We start from the raw sequence: 16,942 nt of genomic DNA, 5'->3' as shown, positions 1-16,942 counted from the left end.
AGCAGCAAAAGAAGTTAGTACTACTTCAGTTACACAGAATGTCATTTAATCACCCTGAAATTAGATTCAAAGTAGCATGTTCGGTTACGTAAGCACACCTTATGAGAAAATCTCCCAAGAAAGGAAACCGTTTGCGATGGGGGCAACCCGAGGGGGAGGGGGTGTTGGAGTGTTGTTCCCTGTAAACGTCAAGAGTGATCACCGTGGAATTAAAGGGAGATAGATTTGAGGTGGGACCGGCAAATAAGAAATTAAAACTTAATTTGCTTTTAACGAATGGTGGCACTCAGTGACCTATAAAAGAAACAAACAGTCAGAGACTTCAAAGTAAAATACAAGTTACATCTGTTAACCATACAAAAGAATATCTGAAGTACCTGAACGTAAACCGACATTCATAGATAGTACCTACATTATAGCTATATGATTTTACATACATAACATTTATATCTTATTCTCTCATATTTAAGTATACTTATACATATTATATTCATATTCATTTATAAGGTGCTCAATAGCACAAAATAGCTCAATAGCACAAAATTGCACAATAGCAGAAAATAATGTACCTACTTATTTTCTTTTCTTCTCTTTTCTTTATTTGTTATGTTGTGAGTTGTAACGTTCGCTGTGGGCCACGTGCCCCTCTCTCATGGTGTCTGCAGAATACCAGTGGCCGTAACGTGCTCCCGAGTACGTTATGGCCTCATACTGAGCAGAGACCAATTTGGTACAAATAATTCTTTTTTTTGCTCTTTTGTTGATCTGTATTGTAATATCTTTGATACCAAATAAATATTTTTTTCTTTCTTTCTTTCTTTCAAATGTATTCAGTTTTCTGGATTCGAGTTGGATGCAAGTTCTTTGTTTTAATGTAGGTCATAATAATCTACATAATTTTGATTTGAAACTTGTTCAGTTCGTTCCTGTAATCCAAAATGAAACAAAATACTGAAATATTTTTGTGGTGCATGAAGTAGTTCGTGGAATATGTTTTCAAATTAAAATTGTTACGTAACGCGTGTAGGTATAATTTGACAATGTTTTTAGTCAGTCTATTTTAATTTTATATTAGTAAGAGCTATTAATTTTAATGGGATTTGTAAGTGACTGGGCTTTACTAAGTGAACCTACCACTCAACACGTTTTTTCTCTTTTTCGGCAATTGAACATTTGATTGCTTTGAAACTTTGAGTCTGGTATAATTGGGCCAATGAGTACCTTATCTACTTTTCTACGTATAAGTAATTTTTATATAAATAAGATATCTACCTGATCAGAAACTGCCATGTTCGTTGAACGGAAACTTTTATATCGCGTGACGGAGATGATTTGCCTTTCATGTCCCAAAATATGATTCCAGTAAATAGGCAGTCAGAAAAATGAATTGGTGTCTCTTTCTATCGGCTCTATCGAGGTTTAACGTTTCATTTACTTGGGTATTCGAAATAGGTCTAGTAAATTGACTCCTCATCTGAAAGTTTTTAGTTCGACATCCAGGTGGAGCATTATAAAGTAGCAAACCAGTGTGTTAAGGATATTAAAGGCTTAGATTTAATTAATTAATTTAATTAAGAGACTAGAAATTATACCTGTTTATTAAATGGATGAGAAATAGTAACATCAGGTTTGTCATTATAGATAAGATATTTATTATAAACCAAACAAGACTAGAAAAGAAAAAGAAAGAAATATCCAAAGTACGGCTCAATTTAGGCGGTCTTATCGTTATAAGGCGATCTCTTCAACAGAAGACCCCGAGGAAAGTCATAATCATGTAATGCACTAAAGACACAAAAATACATATTATACAGTGTGTCCGGGCATGTAGTGATCAAACTTTAAAGGCGTAATCTATGAACAATTTTATCGATGAAAATACTTCAAATTTGGGGCTTGACCCATTTCTCGAAAAGTTACATCGATTTAAGTTTTTAAATATTTAGTTTACACCTCTTCTTTAAAAAACAAGTGAAAGCGTGGGTAGCTTAACATTAATAGGCAAATATTTTATATCATGCGATAGCCAATAAAATTATCTATTAGTAGAAGAAGAAAAGACATACAAATTTCATACATTTTATGGGAGTAAGAATGGATTGAATTAGAAAAATACATTACTTTTTTCACTTCTTTTTCAGTTATTTTCCAACACAAGAAAAACCGGGTCGTTAAGGTATGTTTTATTTGCATTGTATTATTAGTATTTGAGCTATTCTACAAAACGAATGTAAATTTATTAGTCTACGTCCATTAGTTTCGACGTAATTGTTGAACAAAGATACCCCTTCCCAGCGGTTTCCATAGCGCACGCGACATGCGAAAATGCACTGCCTGAAAGAATCACACAACCTATTCCGATTACTATGGAAACCGCTGGGAAGGGGTATCTTTGTTCAACAATTACGTCGAAACTAATAGACGCAGACTAATAAATTTACATTCGTTTTGTAGAATAGCTCAAATACTAAAAATACAATGCAAATAAAACATACCTTAACGACCTGGTTTTCCTTGTGTTGGAAAATAACTGAAAAAGAAGTGAAAAAAGTAATGTATTTTTCTAATTCAATCCATTCTTACTCCTATAAAATGTATGAAACTTGTGTCTGTTTTCTTCTTCAACTAATAGATAATTTTATTGGCTATCGCATGATATAAAATATTTGCCTATTAATGTTAAGCTACCCACGCTTTCACTTGTTTTTTAAAGAAGAGGTGTAAACTAAAAATTTAAAACTTAAATCGATGTAATTTTTCGAGAAATGGGTTAGGCCCCAAATTTGAAGTATTTTTATCGATAAAATTGTCCCTAGATTTTGCCCTTAAAGTTTGATCACTACAAGCCCGGACACACTGTATAAATTTATGTATACAGGGTGTCCCAAAAACAATGGATAACCCTGTAACCATCGATAGGCCTCGCCATGGTCTCCCTAACGTCCAATTTTGATCCCAGTAAAAATATCACCGTTTTCAAGATTTTTAAGTTTTTGTGCATTTTTAGAAAATTGCCACCTGCGATTACTTTTTCTCATGCCATTTCTACAAATGAGGATACTTTTCAATCTAGTTTTTTTCCTTATCACAAGGGATAGTTGGGCTATCAAAAGAAAAGATTAAAGTTCAACAAACTAGTTTAAAAGTATGAAAATTTTAAGAAATTGCAGAGAAGAAGGAAAAATTAATTCATTGTCTTGCACTTTTGATCAGCCGTCGTGTAAAAAAAATGTAGGAAGACCATCGTGCCCATTACCTTAAAAACTTCCTTGGTTAATTGAGATTCTAAAAAGGTATCACAAGCCTATGTATTCTGTATTATTTTTATCTTATGGCTACTTGAATAGCAACTAGTATGAAAATTGCAAAAATGAGTTTTTATCGTAATAGTTAAACTAGGACTGCATAGTGGCATTAAACACAAATGGATAATTTTTAGCGTAGGAATTTTAATAAAGCAACATTTTATCATCATCATCATCATCATTTCAGCCATAGGACGTCCACTGCTGAACATAGGCCTGTACCCCAATGATTTCATAATGACCGCTTGGTAGCGGCCTGCATCCAGCACCTTCCTGCTTACCTTTATGAGGTCGTCGGTCCACTTTGTAGATGGACGTCCTACGATGCGCTTTCCGGTACGTAGCCTCCACTTTAACCCTGCTGCCTCAGTTCAGCAAACTACTGTGCCCTGCACATTGCCACTTCAGCTTGCTGATCCGTCGAGCTATGTCAGCGACTTTAGTTCGTTTACGGATCTCCTAATTTCTGATACGGTTTCGTGAAGAAACCCGAGCATAGCCCCTTCCATAGCACGCTGTCCAAAAAAATCCACGTTTCCGAGCCGTGTATTATCACGGGTATCTGTCAATAGGCACATTTATAAGGTTTAAAACAAAAATTAAGTAATCACAAAAACGCAGAACGGACGGCCAATGGGGCAACAGGGTTCAAGTGGAGGCTACGTACCGGAAAGCGCATCGTAGGACGTCCACTAACAAAGTGGACCGACGACCTCATAAAGGTAAGCAGGAAGGTGCTGAGTGCAGGCCGCTACTAAGCGGTCATTATGAAAATCATTGGGGTACAGGCCTATGTTCAGCAGTGGACGTCCTATGGCTGAAATGATGATGATGATGATGATAAAATGTTGCTTTAAAATTCCTACGCTAAAAATTATCCATTTGTGGTTAATGCCACTATGCAGTCCTAGTTTAACTATTACGATAAAAACTCATTTTTGCAGTTTTCATACTAGTTGCTATTCAAGTAGCCATAAGATAAAAATAATACAGAATACATAGGCTTGTGATACCTTTTTAGAATCTCAATTAACCAAGGAAGTTTTTAAGGTAATGGGCACGATGGTCTTCCTACATTTTTTTTACACGACGGCTGATCAAAAGTGCAAGACAATGAATTAATTTTTCCTTCTTCTCTGCAATTTCTTAAAATTTTCATACTTTTAAACTAGTTTGTTGAACTTTAATCTTTTCTTTTGATAGCCCAACTATCCCTTGTGATAAGGAAAAAAACTAGATTGAAAAGTATCCTCATTTGTAGAAATGGCATGAGAAAAAGTAATCGCAGGTGGCAATTTTCTAAAAATGCACAAAAACTTAAAAATCTTGAAAACGGTGATATTTTTACTGGGGTCAAAATTGGACGTTAGGGAGACCATGGCGAGGCCTATCGATGGTTACAGGGTTATCCATTGTTTTTGGGAAAGAAAGAAAGAAAGAAAGAAAGAAAGAAAGAAACATTTATTGCCATGGACATCACAGAAGACAAAAGATGTAAATAATAGAAAAAAAAAAGTAAATAAGACATAGGTGACATAAAATAAAACATACAATGAAAGTGAAAGTAAAACTGAGCAGTGCCACCCTGTCGCACAGCGATGTCCATCGCAATGGGACCCCACTCAGCATATGCCATGGCCCCCGGTGAGGGAGGCCACGACGCTGGTTTTCAGTGTGCCCCATGCCGAGTGGGAGTCACGGACACTAACCTATACTGCATAAAATATACATACATAAATAATAATAATAATAATAGTGCGCGTATAAGTTTTAAGTGTAAGTACAGTATAATATTATTGTAAAGGAAAGATGTAATAAGATATTATAAATAAAACGATAATATTTGAAAAACAAAACTGTGTGGGTGTACATAATAAATAAATTGTAATGTAATAAAGTGTTTGTGTATACAGTGCTTGTGTGTGTCTCGACGACCACAAAACCGTCACGTGCGATCGAACCATTTTGCGTGGTTGTGTCTATTCATAGCATCAGGTAGGTAAATCAGATTGGCCCATAATCCTGAGCGCGTTAGTCGCATCGCCTACCCACAATACAGAAAAAAAAAACAAACAAAATAAAGTACATCATTAGTGTCAGATCAAGTAAATTAAATAAAATTCATTTACGCATATTTAAAAATAATTATGTCAGATAGATGTCATTACGTTATTGTTATTACGATGTCAATTAATTATATACAATCTTAGTGGTGCTAATGTGCTACGTCGAGGGAAGAGAGTCAATTTTATGAGAAATCAAGACAAGTCAAGCCACTGCACTCTTAAATGCGATGATCGGTGACCGACCTACCTACCTACCCCCGTGCTCGTTTGTCTGGAATCTTGAGGTATGGATACAAGTTACCTACGTCAGTAATTGTGTACTAAAAACGTATTCCCTGTACCTTTTTTTAAAAGTGCTTATTGTTTGTAGACCTCGCAATGGCGGTGGTAAGTCATTCCAGCACTTGGACGCGGCAAACCTGAAACTACCCCGGAAGGCAACGGTTCGGTGTGGGGGAAGGATGAGAGTGCTGCCGGAGCGACGAGTCTGGTGCGAGTGGACTTCCCGAGTCCAAACTAGTTTCTCCAGCAGATAAGTCGGAACATTGTGTTTTATTGTGCCAAAAAGCAATGTGGCGAAGTGCAACGTCCTCCGTGAGTTCATTTTCAGTATTTTTGAGCTATTTATGTAAGGCGTAACGTGTGTTCGCGGCGGGATCGTAAAACAAAAACGGGCACATGCATTTTGCACACGCTGGATAGATTGCTTGGTGCGCGACAGCAGTCGAGGGCCGTATACCACATCCATGTAATTGAATTTAGAAAGAACTAAGGAGTCACATAATTTAATCCGATTTTCAGTGGAGAGATATTTACGTATTTGGTATAATACTTTCAATCTATAAAAACAGTTTCCTATTATTTTATTAATATGTTTTTCAAAACGCAATTCCTCATCCATCAGTAGTCCTAAATTTTTCGCCTCTGTTACCCTTTCTATTGACTCCCCCTTAATCAAGATTCCAACTCCTCTGTTTGTGATCTTTCTCACCTGATCTTTTGAACCCAATACCATATATTTGGACTTATTTCCATTCAGTACCAGGGAATTGCACTTAGCCCAATTAGCTATTCGTTCAAGATCCTCATTCAGAAGCGCAACGGCATCGTATACATCTTTTGGCTTACTTGATATATACAGCTGTATGTCATCATCATCATCATCATTACACACCCTGTATAGGCGGTGGTAGGCAAATAGTTGAGCCTGAAGCCTAAATGACGTCGGTCCCCTCACCGCACGTACTTAATAATACGGTTTATATTCTAACCTCTGGACTGCCTACGTTCATCATGCGTAATGCTGTACATTTATTTTGAACTAGCCCATGCTTGCGGCTTCGCTTGTGACGATTTTAGGCTAAAAAAGAAAATTCTGCCCTTCTAAGAGGAGCTAATATTACGAAAATAGCGTAAAATAGATGAAGAAGAGCAGCTTTTATCAAGAAAGGAATTTTCGGAAATTCTACTCGTACTGTAATAATAGGATACGAGTCTGGTCTTCTTAGAAATATAAATAAAGAAGTTTTAGGAGTAAATTCTATTAATTACCCACTACCTTCCTACATAAACTAAAGAAAATAGTGTACAGTATTAAGTATTAAGTACAGTTATAGGTCATTGATAGATATCGGTATGTAGTTTTTTCGCTATTTATATAAGGTTTAGATGATACGTGAAGTAAATTCTATTTAGGTTTTAATTTTATTCAATTTGGTGAATAAAACTGAAAAAATTAAAACATAGGTGTTATTTTTTTCAGTTTTAGTCATTAAATCAAAAATTTAAATTATTGCCTTGTCTTTGTCAACTGCGTGACCACCAAAAGTACAAGTGACAGCTCATCAATCGAAACACTGTAGCGCCTTATTTACTTGCAATAAGAGCGATTTTGAAACAAAAGTGTATATTCTTATGTGCTATCTGTAGAACAATGGCCTCTTAAAAATAATGGGCGTAGTAATTTAGAAACTTTGGGCCCTAATCCCGGTGTTGATCAAAAATTAAAAAACCCCGGGGCCCCGGCTCTGTCATGTCGCAAATTCGAAAGTTATTAAATTCACAGTTTCAATGTAAGAACAGCATAGAACTAAATAATTAATTTTGGAGAAAAGTTATCTGTGTGGATGTAGCTTTTTTGGTGTTTATTTTATTTTATTTTATTTTATTAATTAGGACAACCAACAAGACAAACACGTATAGATGAAATTACTATAACTAAAAGTGCTTAAAACTAAGTGTTCTTTATGTTATGTTAATCACAACGCTTCTACTTCTAAATTAATAATGTTAACAGTTGCAGTAAATTTTAGAACTTAACAATGATTTTTATTTGTAACGGGAAAGCTCTCATGTTGATGAAACACACTTTTTAATTAAGCTGCATTTTGAACACAAAATAGGAGCTTTTTAACCACTTTCCGGGCAAATGTGTTGAAACGAAATCAATAGAATCAACACAATATGAAATACAGAGCTATCTACTAATGTGTAACAAGTTACAAGTTATCTACATAATTATTATGTGAAATTGATTTACATTAACTCAAATAATGTACATTATTTCATATCCTTCCTCCTAATTGAGAGACAGACTTACAAAAATATCGTAAAAACTAAAAAAACATAATTTATTTGTAAGCATTTTCATTATCTCCATTCGTAATACTTTAATTGAATTTTAAAAGCTGTCTAGCCTTTGTTCTGAAGTTACAATAATTTCAAATCTAGAGAAAATATTTATTTATGAAAAAGTAATTAATCGAAATGTAATTAGTTTTAAATTGAATTCAAACTAATACATTTTCTTGTAATAACGTTCTCAATTGCATTGTAAAAAGCTTAGCGGAGCGCTTACGCTAAAGAGGACTAGATGGCGCTACGAGTCGTTGCAGACGCCAGAGCTTTGAGCTTTCCATGTCTCCAAGCGCGTTTTACTTTGGATTGGTTTTAGAATTAACTTATTTGATATTGTTTGGGTAAAATATTGAATTTTAATTTTTATGGAAAACGTGCATGATTATCTGAGATAAAACTTTTTATTATTTAAATAACGTTAGTTACTTACCTACTTTTAATATACGTAAAAAACACTTATTTTTAATATACGTAATATTAAAAATAAGTGTTTCTTATACTCGTATTCAACATAATAAATAAGGATAATAGTTATAAGGAGGTTCAGTTGGTGTAAATAAGTTTCTGTAGGGTAAATATGTAGAATAAGTAAATTGGTGTGAGCTTGAGCTTTTTTAAATGGGAATAAACACGGTTCTATTAGATCCTTCAAAACCTGAAATCCAAAGGAGTGATCCTGCGGGTAAAAGCTAGTTAAAAATATAATTTAGTAAAGACACCTTATTTTCCCACAAACCTTGTCAAAGTAAAAAAACACGTGGGCTGCCGTGCACAGTAAGTATTCCAAAGCTAATAAACTACACAATTGAATATCTACTCAATGTTTTAGGTCTTAAGGTTCACTATTGAAAGGGGCCTGTTTGCTCTGTGTCCCTTTCCACTCAGGTAATAATATAATAAGAGATTACATCTTTGCGTAAGCAACAATAGGGCTCCCGCTTATTTCACTGGGGACCGTACTTGCTGAAGTAAAGCTTAAAGCTCTATATTACGGTTCAATTTGGATTGTTGTATGTCCAGGTTTGGTTATAACAAAGTTGAAATGTTGTGATAGGTAATAGTTGTTTTAAAATCGTTTAAGCCCGAATGCCACCTGTTAACTATGAATTGCTCGCGTGTTGCGAATGTGGGCAGTTTTAAAGTAAAGAGTTACTTTGTTGTTGTGTTTATTTATTTTAATGAACGTGCATTTGTTCCAGTTTAAAATAAGCATTGATATACATAAAATTTTATCCATCTACGAACCTCTATAGATGATCTTAAAGTTATTAACTAATACTACGTTTTAATAGAACCAGTATGTTCTATTTTGGCACGGCCACGGGTAGGTACGGCTAAAATATTTTAATTAGACCACAAATATCTATGTCTAACCATTCAAATATTTCGACTCGTATAAAATTAATTTTAGCTTCGGTTCAGTTGTTTTATGTTATTCATGCATTGTCAAATGATACGCAGATAATTATAATTTAGGTAGATTACTTACATTCATCAAACCGACGACATATGAGCCGACACTTGCCCATGTTAACATGGTCAATGGTCATATAAATGGTATGGTGAAGTCAGAAAATTTACGTCTTCATTTTAATTATTTTAATTTTCGTACAAATCGGATTTTATAAAATTTATTTTGTATGAAAATTTAAAAAAATAAAATGGTGATATTAAAATTCTGACTTCCCCATACCATTTATATGCCCATGTTAACATGGGCTAGTGTCGGCTCATATACCCATGTACCTAACATCCTGTATTTTAAATTATTGCAGTTTTCTATTAATTAATTGAAAGCAAATATCCAACATAAACTCATGTAGAAACATCACCGAGAGTCTAGACTGGTCCACATTTTAACAATCGATGCTTAGATTCTAGACGATTCTCATTTCACCGAGCTAACTTAGAGGTTACATTCACTTTGACACAGTAAACAAGCTTTTGAGGACTTTTTTTATGTTGTCGTTTTGTAAATTAGTAAGGCTGGGTTGCACATATTCTAACTTTGATAAACGTAAAAAATCTGTCAAACTCCATACAAAATCGCAGGTCATCGTATAGTTACGGTCAAAGTTAGGTGGTGGTGCAACTTCTGTGATGTGAAATTATTTTAATAGCGTAAAGAACAAGTAAAAGGGATAAATAAAGTAGGTAGAGCTATTTGACACGGATCAATATTCTAGGGTAAAACTCCCTGGGGTATTGAAATTTGTGAACCACCCACGCGTTCCAATAGGTTAGGTTACTTGTAGTTCAGTATTAGTGTAAGGGAGTTCTCCAAATAATTGAAAATAGCAAATCATCCCTAGTATGATTATAAGACCTAAGAGACGATATTCAATAGAAGATATCATGACTATCTAATCCTGTAGGTCATTTTGACATATTTCCCATACTGAAACTGTCAATGTGCTAGTTATACCAAGAGTTATTCTTGGATAAAAGTTGGGTCGAATCGGGCCTAAAAGTAGTAAACCTCTACCTACAAAAATAATGTATTTATTTATTGAACCAATTAACGCTTGTTTGTTTGATTTCAATCAAAATTTAGATCTTCATCCTAACAATCCCTACGGAAACAGAATCAAAGGCGTTCAATATTTTTACACAAAGCGGCCATTAGACGCGTCAACAGAAGTCCAAATGTAAAGGGAACAAAAAACCGTGAAACGGATACAGCCAGTGAAGAATGCATGGTGAAGTGACTCATCCCATCACTGGCCACCTCGAACTGACGATACCAATTTTAAAAAAATATTCAGACAAATCATTGTAAGCTCTATTACTACACGATAAAACTCACACCGAACGCACCACAGAAGTCCGTACTTTTTTATGACAAACTTATTGTTGCAGTTGAAATGTTTTTTTAAAAGTGCGCAAGGGAATCTAAACGCTATGCCTAGAGAGCTAAGACAACGTTTTTATTTATGACCAATAAAAAGGTTAATGTTAAAAGGAGTTTAGACTACATTCCGGCGCAATATGACTTACCTAAGCGAGTCGGTACTGTTAAAGCCGTAACACTTAAATCTTTGCATAACAGATTATGGCACTGCAGAAATGAAGTAAGATAAATCTGTCAATACTGAAGAAAGCCAATTACGTAGTACCTCCGGGTACATCTACATTTTAGATATTTATCTTGACTGAAGATTTCAGTAAGTAGGTGACTGAGTTACAATTTTGTATCAATTTAGTAGACAGAATTCTAAATTAAGATGTAATTTATAGAATTCTTGTAAACTAGCACTAGATAGAAGCTCTTCCACGAATCTAAAAAGCTAGCTAGAGTGGACTCAAAGCTAAAAATGTAATCAGGTATTTTATTACTTTGTAGGAATTTAATTAATTAGGTACCTACTAGTGAATAATATGGATTTTAGGCTATTCGATTCTTTAGCCTAAAGTGGGACTTGTTATTCCATTAGAAATTGGGACACCTCTTCAAAATCGGGACACATAGCAACGCTATGTAACGCTTATTTGAAGAAAACGTTAATAAGTATAAACATAATGTTTGTATTACCTACTTACTTTTCTTTTGTAGAGTTAAATAATCCATGCAAAGTCAAAAAAAGACGAAGGCAAGTGACTTGGATTTATAAAGATGTGTCTAAACTGTATCCAATCCAATGACATAAATGAGATTAAAATTATTGAAGCATGATATTTGTTTGGGTAGCTTTGCTTAAACAAACAATACAAAGCTTGTTCAAGTTTCGCGTTATTGACTAGCTAAAGGTTAAAGAACAAATGAGACGTACCTACATACTAACAAATACTACTTGTGTTTCCTTAACAATTATTTTTAGGTAGGTAGTAAAAAACTTAATTACTCAGTTATGGTTATAAGTTCATCTGAATTGAAATCCTGTTTATTCCTGAAAATTTCACGTTATTTCTAAATGACAATAGTAAATTATCACAATAGTACATTTTGATTGGTATACTATGAATTAATTTACTTCTTGAGTATTTATAATCCCAATAGCGGTTAACATTTGCATTCTTCTCTTGAACAAAAGCAAGTGCTCTTAAAACATGTTTTAGCTAAAGCCCAATCAAATGCACAATTGTATTTTATCTTCCATCAAATATTTGTCAATTAATCGTGTCCAAAACAACCGAGCATTCTCTAAGGCTCACTTTACACTTAGCGGCAAATCGCCCCCGAAGTGTTGGCAAACGGGGCGCTAGGGGGACATCCTCCCCCGGGCATTAGAGCATGACATCCCTTTTATAACTCCACTGTTGCGTCTGACGTTTGACATTTGTGTTCGAATCAATATTGGGTTCCCACTTCCCACCTGATTATTCGATGTAGTTTAAGAATTACGATTTGCCGCGTGGGCGGGAGCACACTTTTGGGTAAGATTAGGTTTGATCTGAGATAGAAAATTAAAGGTGTATTAAATTAAAGGCTATAAAATATCCTTTTGTATTACAGGTAACATAATAATGTTGTATTACAACCTATCAAGTTAGGTACTGTTGCTGAGAAGTTTATATTAAGTTTTACACCCGTATTCACAACCGAAGCAGCAAATTGAACGCACAGCTTTGAATAGAGCTCTACGATTGGTTCGTGTGTCACCCTATGCGTCCACGCGCACTGTGAGACCTCATAGTAATGTATGTGAATATGGGCGTTAGTTTATTAACGTTCTTTATCATAAGGAAAATTTTAAATGGAATATTACTGCGTAAACTTTTAATTTAAAATCATAAGTTGTAGATAGTTCGAGTCCTGTAAAGGCCTAATGATCTATTGACTATGGTGCTATATTTATTGAAACCGGAGTGATGCCATACAAAAACTACTCGTATAATTAGAAGTCATGTACTTTCCTCTGTATAAATATTAATTAGACTTGTAATCGTGTAAACTAATAGGCAGTAATATGAAATGAACCTAAAATCTTGTAGTTACTTATCTAAGGATATATTAGAGCTCTCGTAATTAATGTAAGTGTCCACAGGCGACACGAATCTCCCCTCACTTATGCCAGGAACATGGAGATTAGACTGTAAATCAAACCAGTAGAGTTCACAATCGGTTTGCTTGTCTTCGTAGACAGTTCTAGAACTGTTCACATTCAACGGCTCATCGTGTTTTTTTAGTTTTATCGTGGTTAAATTACGCAATAGTTTGATATTAAAAAGGAGTAGGTACTCCAATTAATACAACACTATGACAATGGAACTGGAAAAGTCATAATGTAGCACAAGCCCTTTGTGTTTGTTTGTATGTTAAATTTTAATAGCACTGCTGAAAAGACCGGTTTGTTGTTTTGTTGAGGACTGAACTAAAACTTAAAAGTTTAGTAAGTACCTAATACATTATTCTATGGTAATACGAAATTTCTATTTTTCGTATTACGTACTAACGTTTTATGTAAATATAAAAAAGCTATTGTTAAGCCACGACAAAAAAGAAACCACACTATTTGATTGCAGATCTGTCTGTCTACAAATCATTCCCCCTTAATTCACACTGTTGCAGTAGTTCCATAAACTAATTTGCCCCATTGCAGTATCCGCCTTCACCCCATTGCGGTTACAGTGCAGATTGATGCAGCAGGGTGTTTGAGGTGAGGTGGAACAATCATATTTTTAGTGAGTGATATGATGTTGATAGGTATAATATTGCACAATAAAAAAATTGGCGTCTTAGTTATAATTGCTTTTTCATGAAATTCATGGAGCTGAAGTCTTTAAACGGAAACGTTTAAACGGGATTTAAGACGCTATTGCATCAAAAGTAAGTTCACACGACAATTTGTAGACGCGTTCGAATTCAAAGGCATAATTAATGCCTCTTCTCAAATTTAGGAGCCTACAAAATAATACCAGATTTGAATGCTAAAGTCAATTAATTTATAGATCGACCATCCATACTTTTATTTCAACTATAGCCTTAAAGCCTTCATAGAATGGAAATCCTAATATCGGACCGAATCAATTAATTATTCCATACTCTAGTTGTCACTCGCACGAATGATGGAAATAAATGGAGTTGATACATCAAAATCATTTTATAGCCATCGATAGCAATCGCTTTCATTAACATCCATTACTGCAGGAACACAAATCTCTTTACCAACTGTCCTTATGAGCCGGTGATGGATGTTTCATTCTCTGAAAAGTCAATTTTTCAAGGGGGTCCTACTACTATATGCTACGTTGTGCTGCCTCTGTCAACTCGTAATCTACTGATAGTTCTAGTTTTATACTAGTTTTCCATTTCGCTTGAAAAATCACAAAAGGCCAAAGAGGATTCTGTAATTAAACATTTTTCGGACGGTTACAGCTCAAACTATTTCATTTATCCTGATTCTCGCTAGTTAAAAGTTTTTATTGGTAAAATAGTTAAGTTGGAGAGATTGTGTAGAGTTATGCTGTAAGTATAAACTTTCAGACTTTCAATCATGTCCGCACCATTCGAATGGAAGAGAGAGACTTAGTACAATTTGTGTTTCCCTTCAATAAAGCTTAAATGATTATAGGCTGAGTTGTTTAGACATGGCTAGTCAGTTTTTGTTTGAATATAAGTTAACTTTACATACAGGGTGTCCCAAAATCGGATCAAAATCAAAGTCTATCAAGTCCATTTTTTACAAATAACTAGGATTATCAGTCATATTATTTCAAAACTCATTAAGCTTTTCTATGAACAATAATAACTAAAATTGGTCATATCTCGAAACTTTTCTATGGACATAGACCTATGTTTAAGGCTTGTTCGCGCTTGCAGTCTTACCTCCTGTGTCAGTGTGACGTGCTAATGTTGGCACACCCTGTATGATACTGTCCTTTGTCATAAACACGGGGCGAAATAAAATTACTGAACCATTTAAAACGCGTCCAATTAATGTAACTGCCTGACACATTCGCCTATATTTGTGAAAGCATTTACGAGTAAATGCCAAACCGAGAGTTCTGTCCGCCCACCGGAGTGTTTTCAGATAAGTCGCGGATGCGTGGACGTTTGCTCTTTAAAGGTTAGACAGGCTTCCTCGACAAATCTGGAGGATGCTTGGTAATTAGAATGCTAAACGGTGGTGGATGGGGTGATATTTAAAATGATTTACCTGTGGTTTTCCTCGAGAACCGTTACAGGGGGTCGCTGCTACCGGTAGGTTTATGTGTGCCTTTACTACATTCATACCGATTGTAGCTGTAGAAGTTTCTCATAGCTTATTGACAGCAGAGCTGAAAAAGAACATAAAAAAGAAATTTAATATTTATTTAATTTCAAACAAAATTTTAGCACTTATGAACGTGAAAAATAAAAAGGATTATGGTCCCTTAAGATTATCTTTAGTAAGAAAGAAGTAGAAATTCCATTGTGTGTAGATAGGTTCCATACATTTAATTATTTATTCAGTAAGTGAATCTGTTATCTACATGGTAGGGGCCATAGTAATTAATACTCGTAATCATTGTATTTATGACTAGCGGCCGCCCGCGACTTCGTACGCGTGGACCTCGTTTTACTCCATTAGGGGTGGAGTTTCGTAAAATCCGCTCTTAGCACCTATAGCGCATACATTTTAAATTTCAACTCTCTTACTTTAAACACATAGGACTTTCATAATATAAACTTCCAACCCTCCTTTTATCTCCTTAGGCCCAGTAGTTGATTTCTAATGATACATTTTCAGTATACATATGTACCACCACCACCACCACCATTTCAGCCATAGGACGTCCACTGCTGAAAATAGGCCTCCCCCAATGCTTTCTATGTTGATCGATTGGAAGCGGCCTGCATCCAGCGCTTCCCTGCTACCTTTACGATGTCGTCGGTCCACCTTGTAGGTGAAAGTTCCACGCTACGTTTTCCGGTACGCGGCCTCCATTCCAGAACCATTCTGCCCCATCGGCCATCAGTTCTGCGTACTATGTGCCCTGCCCATTGCCACTTCAGCTTGCTAATCCGTCGCTATGTCAGCGACTTTGGTTCGTTTACGGATCTCTTCATTTCTGATTCGATCTCGCAAAGAAACACCAAGCATAGCCCTCTCCATAGCACGCTGTGGAACTGAGCTTCTGTATAAGGCCTATAGTGAGAGGTCACGTTTCCGAGCCATAAGTTATCACTGGTAACACACATCGGTTATACACTCTAGTCTTCAGGCATTGAGGTATTTTGGACGATAAGATGTTGCGTAGTTTCCCGAACGCTGCCCAGCCGAGTTGGATTCGACGATTGACCTCCTTCTCGAAATTGGACCTACCTAGCTGGATCGTTTGTCCGAGGTAGACATACCTACTTGTCGACAATCTCGAGAATTGAGCTTCCAACTGAAACTGGTTAGGGCGCAACATGGACATTCGACATACCTAAGCTTCGTTTTGTCCATGTTCATCCTCAGGCCTACCTGTTGGGAAAATCGATTAAGGTCTTCGAGCATTGTGCCAAGATCTTCCAACGATTCTGCCATGACCACAATATCGTCGGCAAACCGATGTGTACACAGTACCACGATGTACCGAACAGTATAATGTACAGGTGTACATTATACTGTTCGGTACATCGTGGTAGCTATGCTCTCTAGATATTGTGGAGGTCACAATATCTAGAGAGCATAGTGAGCATACATTTTAACTTTCAAGTCTCTTACTTTAAAAACCGAGGACTGCAATACAAACTTCTAACCCCCTTTTTAACTCCCATAAGGTTTGAATTTTGCAAAATTTCGTTTTAGTGACTACCTACGTTCTAAAAGGAGGTGTATTCCACTTTGATCACCTGGCTTTGATCAGCCAGGTGATCAAAGTGGACTTACAGCGACAATTTAGTGTCCTTTGAATTCATTCTGTGCCTTTGATCACCCACGGATACGATGTCCTTGGTGAGCCAAGTGGACTCTAGTTAAATTATTATTTTAGTGTCCTTTGATCATCCACAAACAAATCACACCT

The sequence above is a fragment of the Ostrinia nubilalis genome, chromosome 14 (assembly GCF_963855985.1).
Source record: "Ostrinia nubilalis chromosome 14, ilOstNubi1.1, whole genome shotgun sequence".
Taxonomy (NCBI): Eukaryota; Metazoa; Arthropoda; class Insecta; order Lepidoptera; family Crambidae; genus Ostrinia; species Ostrinia nubilalis.
Note: the sequence above shows the minus strand (reverse complement) of the source record.